This window comes from Protopterus annectens, chromosome 7.part1, assembly GCF_019279795.1.
Source record: "Protopterus annectens isolate FY-2018-M chromosome 7.part1, PAN1.0, whole genome shotgun sequence".
Classification (NCBI taxonomy): Eukaryota; Metazoa; Chordata; order Ceratodontiformes; family Protopteridae; genus Protopterus; species Protopterus annectens.
The window spans coordinates 325,179,860-325,192,454 of NC_056740.1; the positions used below are offsets into that span (position 1 = coordinate 325,179,860).

Genomic DNA, 12,595 nt, shown 5'->3' on the forward strand with positions numbered 1-12,595 from the left:
TTATCAGTGCTTTAGTTGGGTCGTTATGAAAGATGTATAGGTTTCATTGGAGAGTTCGTGTACTGGTTTTTTTTTTTTTTTTTTTTTTTTTTACTTCACATTTTGTATTTTTATGCTGTAGGTAAACTTTTATTTTATTTTCATGACTTTACACATAAGAGCTTGCTGGGTTAGGTTTGTGGAGAGTCCCAGCTTGATTTGGGACATAATGTGGTTGACAGTGATCCCGAAGCTTCATGGCAAATTTTGGAGGGAACTTCTGCAACTTGGACTAGTATGAAGAACTGGTATTTGAAAGACTTTTGATTTTTGCTTTTTGTTTATGTATCTTGAAAGAGTTTGCATGGATTTCTTTAAAAGGCAGGTGAGTGTATATGTATGTATATATACAGGCGCGCACACGTATTGCAGGAAAGATGCTTCATTTAGTTTATTGCTTTGAGAGATTTTAATTTTGTGTTACATTTGTAGCAGGCTTAGATAGTGGCCCTGATTCCAAAAGACTTACTCTGAGTGTAAGTTACTACTTTGACTTGAGAGTAGGTGCTCTGAAATCTGGATGTTCTTCGTGTTTCACTGTTGCAGTCATTCTTGGGTAATCTGCTGGCAGGTTGCCCTCAGTCAGCCTGAATTCCAAAGTCTTGGGTCCTGCGTCGGTTGCTGTCTCCTCTTCCATGATGTCAGGTCGTCGGGGGTATAAAACATGCAGCCGACTCAATTTTCTCCAGTCTTTCTTGTCGCGCTGTGCCCGAAGCAGAAGCATTTTGCAAGTGCCGGTCGGCCGACTACTGAAATATTCGAGTTTGAGTTGCAGAACCGAAGTCTTCACTAAAGCTAAGTACCCGTTGAAACGCGTTTTTGCTTTTACCAATGTCAGAAAAAGTTAATAATTGTATTACTTGTGGGAAGCAAATACCTCATAAGGATTTCCATTTATACTGTATTCCTTGCCTAGGCCATGATCACAACGTGCCTGGGTGTCGGTTTTGCGCTAGTTTTAACCAACGCACTATTAAGCGTCAGTATATTTTTGCATCAAAGTATTTTGGAAACCGATTTAACTACCCAGAAATGTTGTCCGATAGCAGTCCAACTACCGGAGTACATAAAACGCAAAGAAAAGGATGGAGAAAGGCAGTAGAGATCCAAAACCGACGAAGCTTCTCCTAAGCCAGTCGCCGGTACTCCGTGAGGTGCTTTTGCAGCCCCTGATGCCCGCTACCTTCGAGTCGCAGGTCTCTACCAACACCCATGTGGAGTCAGGCATGTCGCAAGATATCATGGTATTGGACCGACGGATGTATCTCCCTCGGATGGGCCCAGAGCCGCTGAGCAGGCACTGGCTTCTGAGGGTGTATTCATACCTCAACATTTGTATATCAAACTGACGACAGCTGCAAGACCAAAGACAAAAGCAACATCTAAAGCTAAAAAAAACGATGCATGAGCCACGTGCACAGGCCTCTAGGCCTAAAAAACAGATGATCAAAATGGCTGAAGACCTTATTACCTTGATCAGGGGTACCCATCCCCCTCCTGATAAGAGGCCTAGGCAAGACACTGATTATGAATCTTCAGATCAGATTTCTATTTCTTCTGATTCCTCTTCTGATCAGGAATTAGCTATACCTCCCTATGAGGACTCTGATGTTGAGGAGTCTGTTCCATCTGCATCTCCTCCTGAGGATTATTCATTTGGAGAAACCTTGCATAATTTGAGGGAGCATTTTCACTGGGAGAGTCGAGACTTCTCAGAATCAAAAAAGAGGCTCAGGGATTTCCTTCTCCCTCAGCACAGGGCTTTAGCCATTCCCCCTGTTTTAGACATTGTGGATGATGTGTTTTCAGAGTCAAGCTTGTCCCCTGCCTCCTTACCTCCAGCTCCCAGTAAGCCTGACAGATATTACAGGGTCCCTGACTCGCATAAATTTTTATTTAGAAACCCTGCTGCTGATCCTGAAACTATTTCACAGGGTCCAAAGGGAGTTAAAGCCTCAACAGCAAAAAATCTCACCCCCTCTGACAGAGAATCAAGGGCACTGGACAGATGGGGAAAAAAGGTTTATACATCTGCAACCTTGGCAATCAGGGCTTTAAACTGTCAATTTCATATGCTGAAGTACCAACAACATGTTATGGGATTGCTGAAACAGAAAATGATGATGATTTCAGAATGTGCAGAAAATAAAGAATTGCAGGAATTATTGCATGCAGCTGAACAAGTTGGAAAGCATACTTTGCAATGTGGTTTTGATTCCTTAGAGGCCTCCTGCAGGGCCGCAGTTACTGGATCAGTGATTAGGAGGCATGCCTGGTTAAAGGAGCAAAATTTACCTGATCATGTTAAAGCTAAATTGCTAGATGCACCTTTACAGCATGATTCTCTGTTTGGTATTAAGGCAGAAGAGGTTTTAAAGAAAATGGAAGACAAAGCTAAGTCTATGCAAACTGTTAGCCTTCTTGCAAGTGCAGCCACCAAGATTCAGTAGACACTGGCCTACCAAAAATTGGTCCTTTCCTGTGTCAGACAGAGCTCACAGGGGCAAATCCAGATGCTTTAAGGGTTCCAGATACCAGGCACAAGATTCATACAGGTCAAAGCAATGGGGCGCTTCCGCCTCCAAATCTGGAGGAGATAAAGCGCAAACCTACAGAAAGCAATCCCAATGACTTCCCTCTGCCTACACCAAGCACTTATCTTTTGGCAGCACCCATAGGGGGAAAATTAGCACCTTTTGCTCAAAATTGGCAATTAACCCAGGATAAGTGGGTACTAAACATCGTATCACAGGCATACAGATTCCATTTCCACACTCTGCCAATGGCAAATCGTTGGCCAGATCTGCCAAAAAATCAATGGGCAGAGGCACAGAAACAGGTTACGTCCCTCATGGATATGGGGGGCCATTCAGCCAGTACCAGAACAGGAAAAAGGACAAGGTTTTTACTCAAGACTGTTCTTGGTACCCAGAAAGGACAAGGCCTGGCGGCCAATACTGGATTTATCTATTTTGAACACTTACCTAGACATTCCAAAATTGAAAATGCTGACTTTGCAGCAGCTTCTACCCATGCTGGGCAAGAATGCTTGGCTGGTGACTTTAGACCTAAAAGAGGCATACCTGCATGTCCCAGTAAGACAATCGTGCAGAAGATACCTTAGATTCAAGGCTGGCTTAATGCATTACCAATTCTCTGCACTGCCCTTTGGCTTATCTACTGCTCCCAGGGTCTTTGCAAAGTGCCTGGCACCAGTAATTGCATTTTGCAGACAAAGAAGTATTCAGATATATCCTTACTTGGACGACTGTCTCTTTCAAGCAGAGAACAAGGACACTCTTCTTCGACACCTGGCTTTTGTAAAAAGGCTTCTAACATGCCTAAGGTACATAAACGAAAAGAAATCACAACTGGTACCCTCTCAAAAGATAACATTCCTGGGTGCAAGCTTGAATACAACTGCCCAGAGGGCTTACCTCACGCCAGACAAACAAAGGCAAATGACTACTTACTTCAAACTGATGGCAACAAAATCCCAGTCTTCTGCAAGACCAATTCTGCAGGCTCTGGGCTTCATGGCATCCTGCAATCTACTGATTCCATATGCAAGACTGCATATGAGGAAACTTCAATGGTACCTAAAAAGATTATGGAGTCAATATTCTCACAGTCTGGAAACAATGATTCCTCTCATTCCCTGCCTGCAACAGGAATTTCTATGGTGGGAAAGGGCATGTCACCAAAACATGGGACGGCCATTCACTGTACCCACTGCCAGCCAAACCATAACAACAGATGCATCAGATTATGCCTGGGGGGGCCCACGTTTCCCCCTCTGCAGATTAGCCATGGCACTGTGGAACACAGCTTTGACCTACCAAATACATCTTCAAACTCAATTCCTGCCAGGAAAACAAAACACTCTGGCAGACAATTTAAGCAGAAACCTTATGGATCCTCACGAGTGGAAACTACATCCACAAGTCTTCAGCATAATAGAGAAATGGGGGAGCCCAGACATGGATCTATTTGCCTCTCCTCAAAATTATCAACTGAAAAGATTCTGCACAAGGACTTATCACAGACAAGCATGGAAAGTGGACACCCTATCCTTCAGTTGGAAAAACCTATCAGTTTACGCCTTTCCTCCTCTGCCTCTTCTCCCCAAGGTCCTCTTAAAAGTCAGAGAAGAGAAACCAAAGATGATACTAATTGCCCCGGACTGGCCCCGCCAATACTGGTACCCAGTCCTAAGGAACTTGTCTCAATACCCAGCTTGGACCTTGCCTCAAAGACCACAACTACTGTCCCAGCAAAACAATCGGATCCTGCACAATCAACTACAGACTCTGAACCTGGCAGCATGGCTGATCATGTAGTCATACAAACAACACCTCTCAGTAAAGCTGTGATGGATGTCATTTTGGAAGCCAGAAGGCCTAGTCTAGAAAATCGGATGCTGACAAATGGAAGAGATTCTGTGCTTGGAATCAAGCACAAGGAACTGATACAGCAGAACCAAATATTCCTCAGATATTGCAATACTTAACTGAGATGCTTGACAAAGGCGTATCTTTCTAATCAATTAAAATTCATGCCTCTGCCATTTCGGCTCATTAAAATACAGAGCCACCAATTTTTTCTCATCCTTTACTAAAGCAGTATTTTAGAGGAGCCAAAAATTTAAGGCCTCCTAGAAGATCACCATTGCCTGCATGGGACCTCAATTATGTGTTGAAAAAGCTCACCCTGCCTCCATTTGAACCAGCTGCTACCGCTGATATAAAGTTCTTATGGAAAACTGCTCTGGTACTAGCTTTTACTTCAGCAAGAATAGTTTCAGAGCTACAGGCCGTCATGGCTATAGAGCCTTTTATCATATTTTACCCAGACAGGGTATCTCTGAGGGCAAATCCTACTTTTATGCCTAAGGTGGTTTCCAGTGTGGCTCTTAACCAAACAGTTCATCTGGCAACCTTTTATCCAAATCCGCAGAACAAAGGGGGGAGAATTCTGCATTCCTTGGACGTTCACAGACTGCTAAGATTCTACTTGAGCAGGACTAAAGCTCTAAGAAAAACTTAGCAATTACTAATGACATATGCTGCAGGATCAGAGGGCAAGGCTATTTCAAAGCAGACAATTTCAAAGTGGATAAGCCACTGCATCCATTTCTGCTACTTACACCATGGTAAACCTGTGCCCAAGGCATTAGGTCTCATTCCACCAGAGCTGCAGCTACTTTAGCAGCCTTTCTCAGAGGAGTACCAAACAAAGACATTCTAGAGGCTGCTACTTGGAGTTCTGTTCACACCTTTACAAAGCATTATCATTTGCTTCTTACTCTTAAATCCAGAGCAGGCTTTGCCACTGCAGTTCTGAAGGGCCTTATAGCCGCTCATAATGCTGTTTAGCTCCAGCCCCCCAACCATAGCTTTGGGATTCCACCCAAATGTAATGACTGCAACAGTGAAACACGAAGAACATAGTACAGTTGTGTACATTTACCATAAATGTAGATGTTCGAGTGTATTCACTGTTGCAGTCCAGGTTACCCTCCCGCCATCCCCCTGTCATTCTGGAGTTTATCTTTCCTTCTGTATCTTCTACAACCTATGTGGTGTATTTGCTTGTAGATGAAGGTAAAGTTTATATTGTTGCATGTGTGTGTGTGTGTGTGTGTATATACATATATATATATATATATATATATATATATATATATATATATATTTTTTTTTTTTTTTGCTAGCTTTTTGGGGGCAAGAAAATCTAAAGAAAATGGTGTCGGTTGCATAATGTTCTTCATTCCACATTGCTGCAGTCCTAACTATTGGGTAGTCCGCTGTCCAGTCGGCCCGAATACCAAAGTATATGGCTGACGTCGGTCATGGCGCATTAGACTGACGTCAGGGTACTAATGCGCATGACCGGCGCCATATCCTCAGTCTTTGCCGCATGGTCCGATGCAGAAGCAGTTTTGCGTGCAGGTTGGCGTTCTGAAAGTTTCTGAAGTCAGAGTTTCAGACCGAATCAAAGTTAAAGTACCCGTTGGGAATATTTTGGTTTTTCCTTGCCTCAGTATTTTACCCGATGTCAGAAAAAGTGAATAACTGTATTTCTTGTGGGAAACAGATACCTCATAGGGATTACCATACTTTGTGTATACCTTGTTTAGGGCCTGAGCACGGCGTTGTTGGATGCCGCTCTTGTGCTAGATTTAACAAACGCACTATTAAGAGAAGGTTAGACTGTGCCAGGTTAGTTTTTGGGAAGCGTTGTAATTATAAAATGCCGCCGGATGCTCCCTCGCCCGGCCAAAAAAAGCAGGACAAAGCAGCAAAGCCTAGAGTGAAGGAACCGACAGTCCCAGACGTCGGTTCTTTAGAAGGCTCAGTGGAGCCGGAGGTTTTGCCAGGAGTTTCTTTGGAGTCTCAGGGAGAGACTTTACTGTTACAGGATGTGTCCTCTCAGGAAGTAGGCCAGGCTGAAGGGGCTTCTCAGGTGGCTGTTCTTCCCTCTCTTCCTAAGGTGGTTAGGGTCTCCCCTTCTGTTTCCAAGGCTTCTTTCAGAGGCAGGCCTAGTTTAGCTTCAGTGGGGGTTTCTCCGAGTGTGTCAGGGTCTTTGCCTAAGAAGCATATGCTAAAAATGGCAGAGGATTTGATTACTATGATTAGAGGTTCTATGCCCCCTCCTGATAAGAGGCCTAGGATGGAACCTGAGTTTGAGAGTTTTGAGCAATGTTCGGAGGCTTCTGAGTCTTCGGCTGAAGACTTGCAGGAGTATCCTCCTTATTCTGATTCTGATGTGGATGATTCTACTCCTTCAGCTTCACCTGAGGATTTTTCATTTTCAGAGACTCTGCATTCCATGAGGGAGCATTTTAAATGGGAAGGTCAAGATTTCTCTGATTCCAGGAAGAGGCTTAGGGAATTCTTGTTTTACCCCAGCATAGGCCTTTAGCTATACCTCCTGTTCTGAATGTGGTAGAAGATGTTTTTGCAGAGGCTTCCCTGAATCCTGATTCTTTGCCTCCTGCCCCAGTTAAACCGGATAGGTACTATAGGGTGCCTGAGGCTCATAAGTATCTTTTAAGAGTCCTAGGGCAGACCCGAAACTGTCTCTCAGGGGCCTAAAGGTGTGAAGGCTTCTGTTGTTAAAAATCCTGTTCCTCCTGATAGAGGCAAGGGCTTTGGATAGATGGGGAAAGAAAGTGTATACTTCTTCCACTTTAGCCATGAGGCGTTGAATTGTCAGTTTCACATGTTAAAATATCAGAATTATCTCCTTTCACAATTGAAGTCTAAGGTGGATGCTCTGGCTGAAGGTATTGAGTGTAAAGAGTTGCAGGATTTAGTTCATGTGTCTGAACAGGTGGGTAAGCATTCCTTGCAGTGTGGTTTTGATGCTGTGCAGGCCTCCTCGAGGGTGGCTGCCACTGGTTCTGTTCTTCAGAGGCACGCCTGGTTGAGAGATCAGAATTTAGCTGAGCATGTTAAGACAAGGATTTTGGATGCTCCTTTACAGTCTGATGTGTTGTTTGGTTGCCTGTGGAAGCAGTTTTAAAGAAAATGGAGGACAAGGCTAAGTCTATGCAAACTGTTAAGGATTTCTTGCAGGTGCAGCCTCCAAAGTTTAGTAGAAATTGGCCTACTAAGGGATGGACATATCCTGCTTATGATTCCCAGTCTAGGGGTAGGTCTAGACGTGGTAGGGGCAGAGCTCAAGGTTCTTTTAGGCCTAGAACAGGGAGTTCACCTGCTCAGACTTCTGGTGAGGGCAGGGGTCAGTCCTTTCGTAAACAGACCCAATGACCTGCCTTTTCAGCTGCCAGTACATTCTCGCCTGGCAGCACCTTTGGGAGGAAGGCTGTCTCTTTTCAAAGAAAATTGGGATTTAATTACCCAAGACAGATGGGTTCTGGATATCATTCACCACGGTTACAGGTTTTATTTCCATACCTTGCCTCCTTTCAAAGGCATGCCAGACATTCCTCCTCTACAAAGACAAGAAGCTCACAAGCAAATTTCTCTGTTGCTCCAAATAGGGGCCATTCAGCCGGTTCCTGTGCCAGAAAGGGGCCTAGGATTTTATTCTCGCCTGTTCCTAGTACCGAAGAAGGGGAACACGTGGAGACCAATTTTGGATTTATCTATCCTCAACACTTATCTAGACATTCCCAAGTTCAAAATGTTGACGTTACAACAGCTTTTACCTCTGCTGGGCAAAGATCACTGGATGGTAACTTTAGATCTCAAGGAAGCTTACCTTCATGTGCCTATCAGACTAAGTTGCAGGAAGTATCTGCGTTTTCCGGCTGGAAATTCTCATTATCACTTCTCTTCATTGCCCTTTCGCTTATCTACTGAGAGTATTCACAAAGGTTCTGGTTCCATTGATAGCTTTCTTCAGGCTAAAAGGTATTCAAATCTATCCTTACTTTGCCGACTGCCTCATTCTGGCTCAAGAAATGGAAGACCTTTACAGCATTTGGAATATGTGATAGCAGTGCTAAGATGCCTAGGGTATTCTGTGAACGAAATAAAGTCCAGTCTAGTACCCTCTCAAGACATGTGCTTTCTGGGTGTGAGACTGAATACAGCAGCCCAGATGGCCTTTTTAACCCCGGACAAACAAAAGAATCTTTCCAGTTACTTCCATCACCTATCTCTTCAGTCCGGGCTGACTGCAAGGACAGTCCTTCAAGCCTTAGGGTTCATGGCATCTTGTATTCTGGTGCTTCCCAATGCCAAACTGCATATGAGGAAGCTGCAATGGTATCTCAAAAATCTATGGACACAGCACTGCCAGGAATTGGACACTGTCATTCAAATAATACCTTGCATTCAAAAGGAATTTTTGTGGTGGGCTCAGGAATGTCACCTAAACAAGGGACTCTCTGTGACCCGCCAAAGCGAGTCAGATTCTAACGACAGATGCCTCAGACATTGCTTGGGGAGCTCATCTAAATGGAAAGTGGATACAAGACAAGTGGCCTGCCAGACTACAGCATCTACATATCAACATGAAAGAGATGTTAGCAGTCCAGTTTGCATTAATGGCTTTCAAGAAGTTACTTCTTCCAGGGCAGGTGTTGATTCTAACAGACAACACAACTGTCATGTGGTACATCAACAAACAAGGGGAACACATTCTTACCCTGTGCAGGCAAGCAATGATTTTATGGGAGACTGCTCAGCTTGCAACTAACTCTTCAGGCAAGGTTTCTGCCAGGAGCACAGAACTCCTTAGCAGATGTGTTAAGCAGACAAATCATGGATCCCCACGAGTGGAAACTGGATCTTCATGTATTTCACAAATTGACAGTGTCATGGGGAACTCCAGACATAGATCTGTTCGCTTCTCCACTAAACCACCAGCTGCCAAAGTTTTGCACAAAGAGGTTTCATCACACAGCTTGGAAAGTGGATGCTCTTTCTTTCAGTTGGAAAAATCTTCATGTGTATGCCTTTCCACCTCTGCCTCTTCTCCCAAAGGTGCTCCTAAAGGTCAGACAAGACAAGCCAAGGATGATTTTAATAGCTCCAGATTGGCCTCGGCAACACTGGTACCCATTACTGAGGAGTCTGGTAAGGAAACCTCCATGGCCTTTACCTTTGATTCCACACCTGTTGTCTCAGAGGGACGGTCACCTGCTCAATGTCAAGCTCCACTCTCTTCATCTAACAGCCTGGCATATTCTGTTTTGAAGCACAGCAGGTCTCAACTTCCTCAACAAGTTTTAAATGTGATTATGGAAGCCAGAAGACCTAGTACAAGGAAGGTGTACTCAGAAAAATGGAAGAGATTTTATTTTGGAGTGCAGCAAACAATTTGGAGATTTCTGAGCCTAATTTGAGTGTGGCTCTTCAATATCTTACTGAGTTATTGGACAAAGGTTTGTCTTTCTCTTCCATTAAGATTCATGCTGCAGCAATTTCAGCTCACTATGATTGTGATCCACCATTGTTTTCGCATCCTTTGTTCAAGCAATTTCTTAAAGGGGCAAAGAATATAAGACCCCCACGTAGAGCTCCTACTCCTGCTTGGGATCTCAATTTTGTGTTGGAGAAACTTACTCTACAACCTTTGAGCCTGCGGCTACTGCTGACTTGAAATACTTGTCATGGAAGACTGCTTTTTGTTGGCCATTACTTCTGCAAGAAGGGTTTCTGAGTTGCAGGCCCTTATGGCGGTTGAGCCTTTTTGATTTTCATAAGGATAGGGTATCATTACGCACTAATCCTTCCTTTATGCCTAAGGTGGTTTCTAGTGTGGCTTTAAACCAAACTATTCATTTGCCTACTTTTTATGCAGATCCCCAAAATAAAGGGGAAAAGATTTTGCAAACTTTAGATGTACACAGGCAATTGCTTTATTTAAGCAGGACTAAGGATTTTAGGCAGTCTCAGCAGTTGTTTGTTTCTTTTGCTTTGAGTTCGCAGGGCAAGCCTGTGTCAAAACAAACTATTTCTAGGTGGATTGGGTTTTGCATTGCATTTTGTTATTCCCATCATGGCAAGGAGATTCCAGCTGGGATTAGGCCTCATTCCACTAGGGCTACTGCCACTTCAACAGCATTTCTAAGGGGTGGCAACTAAGGATATTTTGGAGGCAGCTACTTGGAGTTCAGTGCATACTTTCTCTAAGCATTATCACCTTCCTCTCTACTCTAAGTCTAGGGCTGGTTTTGCCACAGCTATTTTGCAAGGCATGTTGTCAGCTCCTGTTTCCTTATGATTTGCCAGCCTCCCTTACCTCTGCTTTGGGATTCTACCCAATAGTTAGGACTGCAGCAATGTGGAATGAAGAACATAGTACAGTTTTGTACCTACCATAAATGTAGATGTTCGAGGATCCACATTGCTGCAGTCCAATTTACCCTCCCTCCTTCCCCTCTGTGTTTAGGGGTGGTTGTGTAGGTGAGGTTATATTCTGGTACTTTTGTATATATTGTACATATTTTTGGTGCAGGTATGTTTGGAGTTTTTGGTATTGGCCTTGTCTTTTTAGGGTCTTCTGACATCTGGGGCAAGAAAAGACTGAGGATATGGCGTCGGTCATGCGCATTAGTACCCTGACGTACTGATGTCAGTCTAATGCGCCTTGACCGACGTCAGCCATATACTTTGGTATTCGGGCCGACTGGACAGCGGACTACCCAATAGTTAGGACTGCAGCAATGTGGATCCTCGAACATCTACATTTATGGTAGGTACAAAACTGTACTTTTTATACCCCTGACAACCTGACGTCTTGGAAGAGGAGACAACAACCGATGCAGGACTCAAGACTTTGGAATTCAGGCCAACTGAGGGCAACCTGCCAGCAGATTACCCAAATGTAATGACTGCAACAGTGAATACACTCAAACATCTACATTTATAGTAAGTGTACACGACTGTACTTTTCTGTAGTAAACCTAATGATAGATGGGCATTACACTGAAGTAACACCACCACACGCCCACCCACACAAACCTACCTTATCCACCTCAGGCGACATTACTGTCTTGAATGTGGCTTGTTGTCAGGGTCAGTGGTGCAACAGATAAGGTACAGAAGGCTGAGAGTTCTTTTCCCACACCAGGTAGATAGATTACCACCATTGCAGTAAAGTATGGGGAGAGTGCCGCACTCCTGTGTGTGTTTTCCTTCGGATGAGACATGAGTTCATGTTGGCTCAGGTGGATGTAGAGAGTAGGGGTCCTTCATTAAAATCACAAAATACAACGTATACATTCTAAATGCAAAATTCACAAATTTGTTTTACAATTATTTGTTAATTACAAGTGATTCATACATTTTCATCAACAAATCAGACTTTCAACTCCCTCCACTCTTTCTTCTGTCACCATAATTTTATTTTTTTTCAAAATTTCTGACCATACCCATCTTCCATTATATTTCATCTCATTCATTTTCTGTAATCCATAGTGCAGTCTGGGTCTGAACTATCTGTAAACATAAACAGCGAAAGTTAACTTTGTGCCTGTGATGCCAGTGTCCTGGCCCAGCAATCAAGGAACCTCAATCCTTACCATTAACACCAGAAAGGGTGTCTCATATATGAAGAAAGGATAACAAATGCACACAGTAAAGTGCAATTTTCCTGAAAAGCACACACAGATCACAGTCAGTCCAGGGCTGGTCATTCCCTTGCTCTCAGGTCCCCAATAATACTCCCCACTGGCACAGCTATAGGGTCCAGATCGCAGCCTAGCTGGGCAAGCTAAAACCTTGAGCACCCTCTCTGTCCAACCAGTGCTTCGTGTCCCTGCCCAAGTAGCTGACACACACACACACACACACTTTGAGATGAGAGTTTATACGACCACACAGACACTACTGGGAAAGGCTGGGACAGGTTCTGCAACTGTGCTCCTATTGCCCAGACTGTACGGTAGTACCGCCTCCCACCACCCAGCTGATATTTATCAGCTACTCAAAGGTCTTTAAAAGGGTGTCCAATTATTACTGTGCAATATTATTATCCAATTGGTAGTATAACTAAACAGTAAAGGCTTATTAGAGTGACTTGGTACAGTAATCACTATAAATATGCAATGTACTCTAGAGCTTAAATTATCTGTACA

General features: G+C 43.8%; 1 protein-coding gene across 1 annotated transcript in view; it reads left to right on the top strand.

The window, feature by feature from the left end:
• QARS1 (glutaminyl-tRNA synthetase 1) overlaps positions 1 to 12,595 on the top strand; it is a 1,547,311-nt gene that overhangs the window by 34,775 nt on the left and 1,499,941 nt on the right. The gene's annotated exons all lie outside the window — the stretch shown is intronic.